This window comes from Danio aesculapii, chromosome 18 (genome assembly GCF_903798145.1).
Source record: "Danio aesculapii chromosome 18, fDanAes4.1, whole genome shotgun sequence".
Taxonomy (NCBI): Eukaryota; Metazoa; Chordata; class Actinopteri; order Cypriniformes; family Danionidae; genus Danio; species Danio aesculapii.
The window spans coordinates 39,328,946-39,343,945 of record NC_079452.1 but is presented as its reverse complement, the minus strand read 5'-3'; the positions used below and the strand labels follow the sequence as shown (position 1 = coordinate 39,343,945).

Below are 15,000 nucleotides of genomic sequence, written 5' to 3'. Positions count from 1 at the left end.
AAAGTGTAAGTTATTAAGGTAAACTTGGTTTTATATTCACAAATTCATTCAGTGACAACCTGTGACACACTTCCTATATTGTTTACCACGGCACTTTGAATATTCGGTCTGAAATAACCTGCAAGTGTGACTTGAAAACAACATTAACACTGTTTATTTGACTGTGCACAATGATGTACTTTGATAGTCATTGGCTACTAATATGATTTCGCTATTTAGAGTTTGCAAATAATACTTTTATGAACTTATATTATTAAGGAGAAAGTCTGAATGTGCGAATATAAAACCAGCTTTACCTCTATGTGTAAGTTCACATACCCTGTCGTACAGGTGTAGTCTGCTGTCAGAATGCAGTCGTTTTGCTTGTTGGTGATTAATTACCTAGGCCTTATATAACATTAACTCCGTCTTCTTTCCTTGTCTTTGGCTCGGCAGAATCTCGGTTTTTAGCTCTACATAGTGTTGAATCTGGTAATCATGGAGCATTATTTCTTGCACAAGACCAGACAGAACAACATTGTTGGAATCCAAAGACTTGTAGACCTTTAACTTCTCTCTTGTAAAATCACTTGGAGCTTCAATGAGATTGTATATTTGGGGCTGGATGCTTGGTCATTTCGTCTTATCCAATATTCATTGGGAGCGTGCTATCGCAAATGGACCTGTCAGATGAATGCTGCTCACTTTAACGTTAATTTTGCCGAATCACTGTGCTTTTCACTGGGTGATGAGCTGTTATAATATGCTGAAAGCATTATGTAAATAATATATATAATGTGTAACCAATATATCTTATTTCTAATACAACAATAAACTTTGTACAGCATCGGATGTCATTCCCTCGCTGTAAATGCTATAGCGCTCCCGGTTTCTTTCTGCCACCTTCCTGCGCGCGCATCCTGGTCTATACAGATAAAAATAAGCCCTCCTGGATATTAGATTTTTTTTCAACACATTTCTAAATATAATAGTTTTGATAACTAATTTCTAATAACTGATTTCTCGTATCTTTGCAATGATAATATTCAACTAGATATCTTTCAAGATACTAGTATTCAGCTTATGTGCAATTTAAAGTGTATTTTGTTTGTTTGTGTGTGTGTGTGTGTGTGTGTGTGTGTGTGTGTGTGTGTGTGTGTGTGTGTGTGTGTTTGTTAGAATAGTCTCTCAATTACTATGAAGCTGCAAACATTTGGCTAACAGGACCTTTGTAGAAATGAGTGCAGTTGATAACTTGCTTAATTCCTAAGGCCTGGAATAACATTTTTAGGACGTGTCCCCTCTTTACTGGGTCCACAGAGTAACGCACTATAGTAGTCTGTCTTTGTCATAGAGGACAAGACAATGCTCCCAATGTTGTCTCGCACAGACCACAGCCCCGCTCCTATTGTAGACGGGTGTAAGTGATGGTTAGTGCAAATGCATGATGACACGAGCTGTATCTGGAAGTGCTGCTTCTCCTCTGAGTATGGAAAAGGAGGTCTGCATTATGCATGAGGTTTGCATCTGCTGACACACCATCGCTTCGACCGCTTTCAACTTTGAAGCGAGCCGTGGGACATGCAAGACCGTATTTGCTCACAAAGTGTATTTCTGTCCCCTAGAAGTTAAACACAAATGTCTTAATCCACCAGAGAAAGAGAACAACGGGTACTTTATTCAAATGTGTAATCACTATCGCTGGTGCACCTCAAAAAACATTTACAAGTTGAGAAACACATATTGGGGGTTCTCTTCAGCTACAGGCATTTTAACGTTCAAAAAGAGGAGTTGACAAACCAGCGCTGATGCTGTTCGCCTTTGTGCTGAGGCAGTGTCATAAACTCAACAAATATGCAATTGGTGATTTAATGTATAAGCTACAATCAACAAACCAACTTTTTTCCATTTGGAAAATTACAATTATTAATAGTTCTTATATGATATACATTTTCAATAGCCTACATAGCCTAATCTACGAATCAAACTAATCCAAAGTTTTTCTTGATGTTTGCATAATGATAACTTCGCACCAAACTAAGGCTTTCATTTTACAGCTTATAAAACATGTATGCAAATTAAGCACAACATAGTATGCCTTAAGGCTCATTGTTATTGTCTTTCATTACAAGCAGCGCACACATACATAAATCGCGAGTGAGACAGTCATAATCATAAGACGTAATCTTTAAACTAATGACTTCTATTAAAAATGTTGACAAAGGTTTTGTAATTAAATAGCAGCGGAGCATTAATTAAATGCATATTTTCCGTGAAGCGATCTATTTGAGGTAGCCTAATATTTTTATTTGACGGAAGAAAAAAACATGATTGGACAAACAGCATATGCAGGTTCTTTAAAAGGATTCAGTCAGTGTTTTCGTTTTATAATCCGAATTTGTCATTTAAGTGAATAAGATCTAGAGCAGTATTTATTTATTATTTTGTTTGTTTTTTTTTGTTTTTCTATGCTGCTGTAAACACTGCAGGTGCGTGAAGATGCTCTGTTATGTTCTGTATGCTGTTCACATGTTAAAATAAATCAGGATTTTAAAATGCAATATTTGAATGTCACACAAAATAGGCACGTCAATTTTTTTTAAATTAAAATAATATTTTAATATGAATCTGTTAAGGGGTAACTGTTAATATTCGGTTAACGAGCAACGGTTGGCCATTGGGAAAATTAACCCAATTTAAAACATAAACCTGCATTTTAATGACGGATGTGGGTGTCACAAAATCAGTGTTTTTGTATTGCTATTATTTAATGTGAACAACACTTAATAAAAATTGAAATGTATTTATTTCACCACCTTATTGGAAAAAACTATCAATAGGGTATATGCCGAGCTAGTGTGCCCATACTGATAAACTTCCGGTGACCGGTTATTGTGAGTTTTTTTCCATTTTATACGGTTCCTTTTACAGCATCGATGTTGTAATGTAATTCAAATACAATCAGTTAAACAGACTTTGGCATTCATTCAGTTGCTCAAGCGTAAAACGAGACAAAAAGCCGATTACTTGCACGTGCCAGTCAGAATCGGCAGGATAGCCCAGAAGCTCCATTGAATATACTGGGGTAAAATAAATGCAAAATAAATTTAATGCGGTGCTTCTTGTACAATCTGAGACCCACTTTATATCGGATATCACTCAGCCAGTGGAGATCGCTAATTTTTCAAGAAAACAGACCTTAAATGCGCCGATTTTGCATTGGCATACACTTCACTGGAAACGATTAACCCAGGTTACTGGCAAATTAAAAGTCCTATTAGCATGCTTCGGCATATACCCCATTACAGTGCTTCTCGCACTTGCGGTGGAAGCCGGATTGAAACACACCATTTACCCACATCACATAAATAGTTAACTATATGCGATAAATAAAACATAATTCAATTTTTAATAATAATAATTGTATTTATTATGACACTTTTCTTTTTAATAGGTTAACGTAAAGACTGAAATGAAAAAGGAATGCTATTCAGGAGCAATGTGCTCACACTGACAGGTTAAATCAACTTCTATCTCTCTTTCAAGTTCTGCCGTCACGGTATGAACGGCGCCAAAGGGAACAAAATGAAGTAGTGACATCTGTATGCAGTTTATTTATAAGGATAGTGCCTATTTTAACAACAGTCCATTTCTAAATCTATGTTTTTTTAATATATTGTAATGTGATATAGCTGAACAACTAAACTGTATTTTTTATATTATATTAATTATCTATTTATTATTAATATATATATATATTTTTTTTTTCATAAGTCGTGTGTTGCGGACCTCTTGGTCAGGTCACCCTTGTAAATGAGATCTTGATCTCAATGTTTATTTTTTATCTGGTTAAATAAAGAAACATATATCTTAAAATATTTATAATTTCTGAGAGAAGCCATAAGCCCGCCATTGAGCAGAGCAAAAAGGGTTGACGTCGTCCATCCACAAGATGGCAACAGGAGCGCATAATAAGCCCTTAGAAGATCAAAACAGCATCATTTTTAACTACAGCTGATCATTATTAAACTGGTGACATTCTAAGTCAATCTCTCTCTTTTGTATGTTATAGTGCTGTATTTATGCTATAGTAATTGTAGTGTATTAAGAGTGAGATGTGACTCACTATCAGGAATGTATGTATTTTGTGTTGGCCACTCTTTGTATAACCCTGAGTTTTTGGTTGGCCATCTGTTTGTTTCTAATGCGTCTCCTGTTTTCGTTACTGCAGACTAGTTCAGTAAAAAGAAAGAAGAAATGCCTGCATGTGTTTACTGTTTTTCCTTATCACAAACACAACAGTAATCTGGTAGTGTTTACGCTGCTTTGGCTTTTTCGGGGTTAATTATTGTGTTCTCTTAAGTGTATGGGTGTTTCCCAGCACTGGGTTGCGGCTGGAAGGGCATCAGCTGCATATAACATTTGCTGGAATAGCTGGTGGTTCATTCCGCTGTGGTGATCTCTGAAATAGAGACTGAAGAAAAATGAATGAATAATTTACTTTAAATACATTTAAATACATTTTATTTGTGTGATTTTAAAGTAATTCAGTGCATCTCAACCTGACTGTTTATAGTCCAAAAGTCCAGTGACAGGAAATAACTTCAGCACTGTGGCGAATAAAAATAACCACCACCTATCTTCCTCAAAAATAATAAAAAAGTAACTGAAAGATTCTGACATCAATCTCTTTCATAATCTCCAGCTCGGCAGGAGTTCATTACCATATTAATTGTCAGATTAGAGAGCGGGTCTTAACACGTGCTGTAAAAAATGCTGGAATGATAACTCATTTTATGACACGCTCTTAATTACACAGAAGCACGTCGCGTCCCAACACTGAAAGACCCAATCTATCCACGTCCACATTCAACACCATTTCTCACTTCAGCACAAACATATTCACCAAACATCCTCCAGTCTTTCAGCTGATTATTGGTTAAAGGTGACGTCGGAATAAATTTGCACTTCTTTCTTTAGTTCGGTTTCTGTTGTGTGTGCTAGTTCGGACAAGTTGAAAAGAAAACATGCATCTTATTTTCATAAAAAGGGTGTATTTATGTGCCACAATTGACCTGTTTGAATTTTGTGCTGGTTTATATATCCTGTAATTCACATGACCAACCCAGACTATGTATTATAGTATATATTTATTCTACAAGAAAAATACAAAACATTTCTATTGACCTTATTCTTCAATGCGGAAGTGCGCGCGTTTTAGCGATTGTTTTAGAACTTCCGATTCAGCTGCCTACGGGAGAAATGACTAGGAATAATAAATGGCAGAAAACGGTTAAACTACTTACTCTACAAACAAGTGTTTGCATGACAATACAGACAAAGTAGAATAATAAAATAAGAAAATATCAGTTTGCAACACCAAGCAGCAAAACGAGCTGATTTTAACATTTAAAAATGAATGAAAGTGAATGAGACCAGAACTCTCGAGCCAAAATGATTCAAATGGCTGCGCCCCCTCATACGCGGAGAATAAGGTGAATAAGAGTAACTGTAAACTCTTCAACATACAAAGTTGTTGGAGCAGAGATCCCGTAATGTCATTTGAAAGTGTAAATCAATGAAAAGCATCTATCATGATGAAAAAGGGGCAAGTTTCAACTGGATTTCATTTATTTTTACAGTATATGTATTTAAATTCACTTTGACTTTAATTTGATGTAAACACCAAAATGGGACAACTTATGTTATCCCAAGGTCAGCCTTAAAAATGCCTGCATCAATGCAGTTTCAGAACACTAGCTGTCTTCAGCACTAGCTGTCATCCTGACAGTAGTTTTTTAGAGCCAAAAGATGGTTTGTGCTGGTGCAAGTAAAACCGGCCCAATATATAGATGGCTATTACGATTGACTACCTCTGTTTACTGGCATAGCTAGCTGACACTGCTCTTCTGGTCATGCTGATGAACACTGAATAGATGCAAAGTCATATTACTGTGCCACATAGACAAATGTTATCAAAAATACACATTTTCTTTGTTGTCTACTTGTTAAAAGTACTTGTTGTCTACTTTATTAGATACACCTGTCCAACTGCTGATTAACACACATTTTTAATCAGCCAATCACATGGCAGCAACTCAATGCATTTAGGCATGTAGACATGGTCAAGACGATCTGCTGCAGCCCAAGCAGAGCATCAGAATGTGAAGAAAGGTGATTTAGGTGACTTTGAACATGGCATGGTTGTTGGTGCAAGACGGGCTGGTCTGAGTATTTCAGAAACTGCTGATCTACTGTGATTTTCACGCATAATCATCTCTAGGGAAATCACTGGAAAATATCCAGTGAGCAGCAGTTCTGTGGGTGCAAATGCCTTGTTGATGCCAGAGGTCAGAGGAGAATGGCCAGACTGGTTCGAGCTGATAGAAAGGCAACAGTATCTCAAATAACTCTGAACACACATCACATCAAACCTTGAGGCTACAGCAGCAGAAGACCACACCGGGTGCCACTCCTGTCAGCTAAGAACAGGAAACTGAAACTACAATTGGCACAGGCTCACCAAAATTGGACAATAAAAGACTGAAAACGTTGCCTAGTCTGATGAGTCTCAATATCTGCTGCGACATTCGATGGGTTAAAGTCAATACTAAGTCAAAAAAAGTCAAAGTCTAACCCTAACCTAACCGCCAACTTATCCAGCACATGTTTTACGCAGTGGATGCCCTTCCAGCTGCAACCCATCACTGGGAAATGTATGATGATAATAATCAGTCCAAATGAAGTTCATTTTTATCAAAATAATCTGCCAATACGGTAAGTTAAAATTCATTCATCCTTTTATTTTCCTTTGGCTTAGTCTCTAGCCACAGCGAATGAACCGCCAACTATTCCAGGCATATGTTTTACACAGCTGATGCCCTTCCTGCCACAACTCAGTACTGGAAAACACCCATACAGAGTCATTCACACACACACTCCTACACTACGGCCAATTTAGTTTATTCAATTCAGTCTTTGGGTTGTGGAGGAAACAAGAGCACCTGGAGCAAACCCACGCCAACACGGAGAGAACATGCAAAATCCCCACAGAAATGCCAACTGATGCCTGATAATTATGCATTACCCACTTACCTTAAAACTTTGTGGCCTTTCTTACTTTGATTGCTAGGCGTGTAATTTCGTTAAACTGGAAGAGCTGTCAGCCACACTCACATGTACGGTGGCTGAAAGATGTTTTGTATTTTGTAAATCTAGAGAAGATTAGATACTCCCTTCAAAGACCTAACAGAACATTTGTCAAAATTTTAAACACCCTTTCTTCTTATAAAACTCTCCAGCTAGATTGAAAACACTCCAGCTAGATCTAGACTGATCACCCCAGTCCTTGTTAATAATAATACATCAGTTTGTAATCTTTCATTACTCGAAATGTAACATTGAGATTATTGTATAAATTTAGTTATCTGCCTCTTATTATTTGTGTAATTTGGCTTTATTTGATTATTATTTTCATTCATTTATTTTTATTATTATTTTTATTATTATTTGTATTTATATATATTTTTTCTATTATTATTTCTAAAGGGTTGTTTGATATGTTTGTACAGTGGAAAAATGTTAAATAAATCATAAACAAAAAAGAAATGCCAACTGGTCCAGTCGGGACTTGAACCAGCGACTTTCTTGCTGTGAGGCGACAGTGCTAACCACTGAGCCACCATGCCACCCCTGTAAGTAAAAACTCTTATTTAAAACTGAAAACAAGACATTTATAAAATATTTTTTACTTGTCCTGATTATTTTACTTTTACTTATCCATATTTTTTTTTATATTTAGACTGGAAACAAGACAAAAACTAAGTAAATAAAGCATTTATTCGCAGTGGAAATCCATTATAACCCAAAAAAATTCAATAGCTGTACATAATACAGTATATGTGCATTTTATTATTTGCCAACACCCTATACAGCACAATAATTAAGTTTACACAAGACAGCACACACTGCATGACGATCAATTGGAGTTCAATGCGAGCCTGAGCTGACTGACAAATCCAGCGAGGCATCTCCTCTGCGTGTTTCTCCAGGATAGATAAACAGATGTTGATGTAGCTTATCAGTGAATACGCCTGGCCGTTCCTGAGCCCTGTGCCAGGAACGAGAGAGACAGAGACATGCCACAGGCTAAATATACCGGGAAAAGGCCAGGCTAAAAGACGGTCCCTAAAACACCACTAAAACTCACACCCAGCCTCCATGTTAAATATTTACCTCAGCCTTACTTTCTGTCCTTCCCAAATTCGAGAATGATGTAAGAAAGGATCACTGTTTGGCACCAGCACAAACAAATCAAACGCGCTTCAACTTTAAAAAATGTATGTGCACACAAGTGTGGCTAGACACTTTCACAAACACAAACGTCTCCGAGGCTGATATAATAGTTTGCTGAGCTTTAGACTTGCACATCAGGAAGTCATTAAAATGGATGAGTTTGGGGTGACCTGTAACTTTGGGGTGAACGAGCAGTCCTTGGAAGGAAAGGAGAGATTAAGACAATCAAGTCTGAGTGACAGCAAGGCACTTGCTGTGTTGTTTTCGGAAAGAGGTTGGCTGGCCTGCAATGTTCTCATTAGGGCCCAAAGTGCCATAAAGGAGGAGAGATGCATTGTGAGCTGAAAGAAGAGCGAGAAACTGAAAAGCTTCTGTCATGATTCTGCAGAGGAAAAAGGTGAAGAATCAAAATGCTTAAATGGCTTCGCTCCAAAGGCAGGGTTAATACACCTTTTTCAAAGTGAAATTAAAGCACTTTATGTGCATTTTCAAACTTCTCCAGGACTTTACAAGTGTGTATATATTTACATACATACACATACTTCATCACATTTTATCAAATACTAGCATTCTATAAACAGTTGAAGTCAGAAGTATTAGCCCCCCTTTGAATTTTTTTCTCTTTTTCAAATATTTCCCAAATGATGTTTAACAGAGCAAGGAAATTTTCACAGTATGTCTGATCATATTTTTTCTTCTGGAGAAAGTCTAATTTATTTAATTTCAGCTAGAATTAAAGCAGATTTAAATTTTTTAAGAACCATTTTAAGGTCAAAATTATGAGCCCCTTTAAGCTATATATTTTTTCGATAGTCTACAGAACAAACCATCGTTATACAATAACTTGCTAATTACCCTAACCTGCCTAGTTAAGCTTTTAAATGTCACTTTAAGCTGTATGGAAGTGTCTTGAAAAATGAATAAAATATTATTTACTGTCATCATGGCAAAGATAAAAATAAATCAGTTATTAGAAATGAGTTATTAAAACTATTATGTTTAGAAATCGTCACCTTGGAATTATAAGGTTCTATCTGCGTTCTGAATGATTTTGAGATAGTGAGCTTCAAAGTTTTGGCATTCCATTTAGGAAACAGCATATGTGCAACATTCGTTTTTTAAATAAAAAGACTTAAAATGTAAACAACTTATTAAAAAACATCCCATAATGTAAATAAGTTGTCATTTGATAAAAATATGTCAATAACTCAATTTTGACAAAAATGTCAGATAGAACCTTATAATTCTAAGGTGACGAAATGTGTTGAAAAAGTCTAAACAGAAATTGAGGAAAAAATATACAGGGGGGCTAATAATTCAAGAGGCTAATAATTTTGACTTCAACTGTATATTTTTTTCGATTGTCTACAGAACAAACCATCATTATACAATAGTTAAGCCTTTAAATGTCACTTTAAGCTGTATAGAAGTGTCTTAAAAATATCTAGTCAAATATTATTTACTGTCATCACAACAAAGATAATCAGTTAACAAAAATAAATCAGTTATTAGAAATGAGTTATTAAAACTATTATGTTTAGAAATGTGTTGAAAAAATCTTCTCTCCGCTAAACAGAAATTAGGGAAAAAATAAACAGGGGGGCTAATAATTCTGACTTCAACTGTCGTATAGTATTTTAAGAACTTTTTTAATGGCATGTTTGCCCCCACGCCAACTTTAAATTTTTTCTTTTACTTTCTTAAATGGAGCGAAGCATTAGTACAGGTGGACATGTCAGTCAAGCTGAGAGTCAGCTATTCATGACACGTACCAATCCGATTCTGACATATATCACAGTGGTCTATTTAAATCATACATGCGGTCACTCTTCAGTGTTTGGCTGCTCAACAGTTCTTCTATTCCCAACTCCTCCTAGCTCATTTCTGATATCTGTTCAAATTATTAGCCAAGTACATAGTAATCAGCCTCATGTCTCTGGCATTTGGATTAGATCAAAATCAGTTGAAATTGTTTATGAACAGGTTCTTGGGTTCTGTTTGTTACCCCAAAGGTCAGTTGGCATTTCTGTGTGGAATTTGCATGTTCTCACCGTGTTCACGTGGGTTTCCTTTGTGTGCTCTGGTTTCCCTGACAGTCCAAAGACATGTGGTATAGGTGAATTAAATAGGCTAAATTGGCCATGGTGTATGTGTGTGAATGCAGGAGTGTGTGGGTGTTTCCCAGTGCTGAATTGCCGCTGGTAGGGCATCCACTGCATAAAACATATGCTGGATAAGTTGTCTGTTCATTTCACTGTGCCGACCCCAGATTAATAAAGGGACTAAGACAAAAAAGAAAAGGAATGAATGAATGAATGAATATATCCTTTGACATGACTGGCTAATGCTATACCATTGATTAGGCTATTTTAATATGACAGAAGACTATTACTAGTATGTAGCAATTAAGAATTTTTAGGAAAAATGAAATACAGGACAAACAACTTCATAACAAGTTCAGACACTAAAAATAGAGCTGAAATATGGGACTGTCCCAAGAAAAATGGGACGTCTTGTCGGCCTAATTAGGTGGATATTTACCTACAATCTACAAAAAACAAAAGGTCTTTTCCATCAAGCCAAGCTTCCCTATTTCAGCTGATCTCAGATGAATTATTTTGGTGAGGAACAATTCTGAAACAACAAATTAGATATGAAAATATTCTACAAAAAAAAACTGTGGTCGCACAATTCACATTACAATCAGCCCAATATCATCGTCAGAACCACCTGCAGACTTTGTGCTCACAATAAAAAACACTTGCTTTATTCTCATATCACACAATACATCATCCCACAGCATGAACCTGATTTCAGTCATGAAGTTCAGTTTACCGAAAGCGTTTATGTAGCAGAAAGTCTGTACGCTTCAGAGACACACTTTAAGTTAGTATCAGCAAACAGCTCCAGACGCACACATTGATCCTGCCGGGCATAAAAGCGCGGGCTATAATTGCTCTGAGCTGCTTCTAGTGTCTCTCTTGATCATCCATGACACATTTGATTTCTTTTCTATTGTAAGAGCCTATTAAAAATGGGCACCAATAAAAGCGCATTGATTCATGCAGGATTAGCCCGTCGGACAGGGGTTTTATCATGGCCACAAAATCACAAACTCCCTTCTGTCGCTCCCTAACACACACACAGACACATACACACTAAGGCTGTACAATATATTGTTTCAGCATCGTTATAGCAATGTGCGAATCTGCAATAGACACATGACAGGATCTGCAGTTCAGAACATGTTTAACTTATTTAATAGTGTAAAACTTTTTTATTTGGATGTGTTTTTAAGCCTTGTTAATTTCAAGTGGATTTAAACAACTTGGGCCCATAAATTCAACCCCTGCTCATTATGGATACGTAGCCCAGTATACATTTCTGGAGAGAGCAAGTATATCCAAGGAGGTATGTTTTTTGCAGGTTTTTCTTTTCGCGAATCCACCAGAAGCTGCTGTTTACGCTTTTTGAGATCTTAAATTTCTCTTGTGAGTGCCATTCGCGCCTGCTGTTCTTGCATAAATCCACCAGACAACAATGACTGACTGACTGATTGACCGACCGACCGATCTCCCCATCCCTAAACCCAGTTGATAGTATTTTCAAAAGCACCGATTGACCCGATTACTCCCCTTCCCTAAACCACACGGAAGTAAGCAGTCAGCCAGTATAGCTCTAAAAAGAACAGAAGCCATCAGCGGCGTCACACTGCCACGTAGCGTTCGTTTTAAAGACGAAATGCTGCCATACGTACCTCTGGCTACTGTACATAATTCGCTCTCTCCAGAAATGTATACGGGGGTACATATTCATAATGAGCCTGTGTTGCATAATTTATCAACTTTGGCACTTTAACAAAAAATAATTGTGTTTATCAATGTAAAATCATGAATTTTTCCATATAGTCATCTTGAGAAATCATTCATGTTGCAATTTATATTGCAAAAAAATAAGTGAAGTTTTACAAACTAATTTCAAGAAAAGCATATGATATGATCACGGCTGGTCTCTCATCTGTAATCAGCATTAATCCAACCAGACTGATCTAAGCCTACAATAAATAGACTGATTTCACCCTACTGTCTTATCTTCGTTTTGAAAGAATCCCCCCTTCGACCCCATCTCCTCCTTTTCCTCCTTTTTCCTGGGGAGCTCTCAAGACCTACCTGATCTCGAACCCCCTTAGATGCTAAATGACCAAACCAGTTCTCTGAGCTCAGAGTTATCTCACAGGACAGCATGCCAAACCTGCTAATAGCGTCAAGCAATATCTAAGTGTGAAAATATCGCAATATCATTTTTTTCTTATATCTTGCAGCCCTAACACACACACACACACACTAACACACACTTTTTTGTGTGAATAGTGGGGACATTCCATAAGTTTCCATTGTCTTTATACTGTTCACAGTGTATTCTATTGCCTTCTCCCAATCATCACTGACATCTGCAGTTTTTTTAGTAACTGAAAAAAATCATTCAGTAGGATTTATCAGCTTTTTGAGATATGGGGACATCAGCAATGTCCTCATAAGTCACTATCTTTGTGTAAAACCTGCACTGTAAAACATATCTGTAAATGAGCAGTTTTTCCATATTCTGTGATTCATGTTTTTATTTTCTATTCATTTTCCCCCATTTTTTTCAGCTTTTGAATTGCATTATGGGACCTTGATCTTACTTCCAACAATTCATTCCATTTCACCTTGAAAATTTTTAAAAAGTGACTTATATTAACATTTTTAATAGTTTAAAATGATATATTCTCTGGGTTGGTGTTTTCTATTAAGATACAAAAATCTTGTAATAAACTGCCAGTACATTTTCTGTTATTGCATCACCTTAGAATTACAGTATATGGTTCTATCTCACATTTTTGTCAAAATTGAGTTATTCACATATTCTTATTAGATGACAACTTATTTACATTATGCGTGTCACAATCACCAGCGAACCAGCCTGTGCAGATCACTGGTAAACATGCAGATTGCTGGAAAACTACAAATCTGCCAGCAAAAGAACATATTCAGTCATGCAACACTCACACACCTGGCCTAGATCCCCATGATTGCAAACAGACACAGCTGAAGCTGTTCAGGACTACAGGACTACTAGGATTACACAGACTATATATATATATATATATATATATATATATATATATATATATATATATATATATATATATATATATATATATATATATATATATATATATATATATATACCTCTCAACTGTACTGACCATCTTCCTGTTTATCGGCCACGACTCTGGATTGCCCATATACAGTATATCTGTTTGCTCCAATGTTGACTGTTGCTTGCCTGACCCTTCCATTTATTAAACCCTGCGTTTGGATCCGCACTCCCCGTTGTCAGCATCCCAATTCATAGTACAATGTGATGTTTTTTATAAGTTGTTAACATTTTAAGACTTTTATTTAAAAAACAAAAAAGTTTTTTATCTACAAAGTGAAACTCTAGCTTGGCTAGGTTCTTTCTGTGAGCCAATCAGCATTTCGAATGCACATACGAGGACCAATCAGGATCTGCTTTCTTTGTCATTTCGCAGGACTGCTCGATTGACAGGGGGAAAGACCAGAAAGAAACACTAAATCAGAGTCGACTAAATGGTGCCGCACCACACAAAACTGAGAAGAAACCTGAAACTGAAAAGATGCGTGTAAATGTGAGCATTTAGAGGCATTTTTTTTTACATTAAGATGAAATGTTAAACTTTACATTCATAAATAAGAAACAGTTTTTCATAACAAAATGTATATATTAAATGTGAAATGTTTTAATTTGTGTATATATAGACAGTGAATCATTTTTCAGTGTTTATTAAACTCATTTGCTCATGTCTGTTTTCTTTTAAAGTCTTTAAATTTGATATTAAGCCTTGAAGGGCAAATACTTAATTTAATTCATGGGACATAATTCAATAAATAAAGTTCAATAGTTCATATAAAGCATAAAATTCAATAAATATTTCCATATTAATTACATAAAATTAACATCTGCACTGGATAAACAATATTTCACAGCCTTTTATGCTTAATTTGAACAAGAAAAAATATTCATCCTAAACCATTAAACAAATGTTATAGAAAGGAAAAATGTTACTTTCTCAAGCATCAACATATTGTTACAACCCCAATTTTTTTATTGTATTTTTTGTTAAGTAATGCTTCAATTAATGATCTGCCAGATAGAACCTTTTACTTCCAACCGCAAAATGACTTTTCAGAATTAGAAGACTCTATCTTCATTTGCCCTGTTTATTTTACCCCAATTTGCAAATGTAAGAGAATTTTGATCATTTACATTTAGAGTACATTTAGGGTCTCTGTCGTGTTAATGTGTGAAAGAGAACTGTTACACACATATTGTTGGCTATATGGAATGCAAAAACTTTGAAGCTCAATATCTCAAAATCCTTCAGAACGCAGATAGAATCTAATAATTCCAAGGTGACTCATTTCTCTCTATATTATTTCTTATACATTATATTATTTTAAACTACTAAAACGTCAATAAAAGTCACTTTATTAAACTGTAGAGTTGAATTTTTAACATCAAAAGTCGACAGAGCAGAGATCAACATCCCATAATGCAAATCACAATCATAAATAAGCAGAAAACGTGAATCACAAAATACTGAAACCATTAATTAACAGATATTTATTACAGTGTGTGTCATACCCATGTAATTATACACAT

General features: G+C 35.8%; 1 protein-coding gene across 1 annotated transcript in view; it reads right to left on the bottom strand.

The window, feature by feature from the left end:
• tbxas1 (thromboxane A synthase 1 (platelet)) overlaps positions 1-15,000 on the bottom strand; it is a 145,770-nt gene that overhangs the window by 104,415 nt on the left and 26,355 nt on the right. The gene's annotated exons all lie outside the window — the stretch shown is intronic.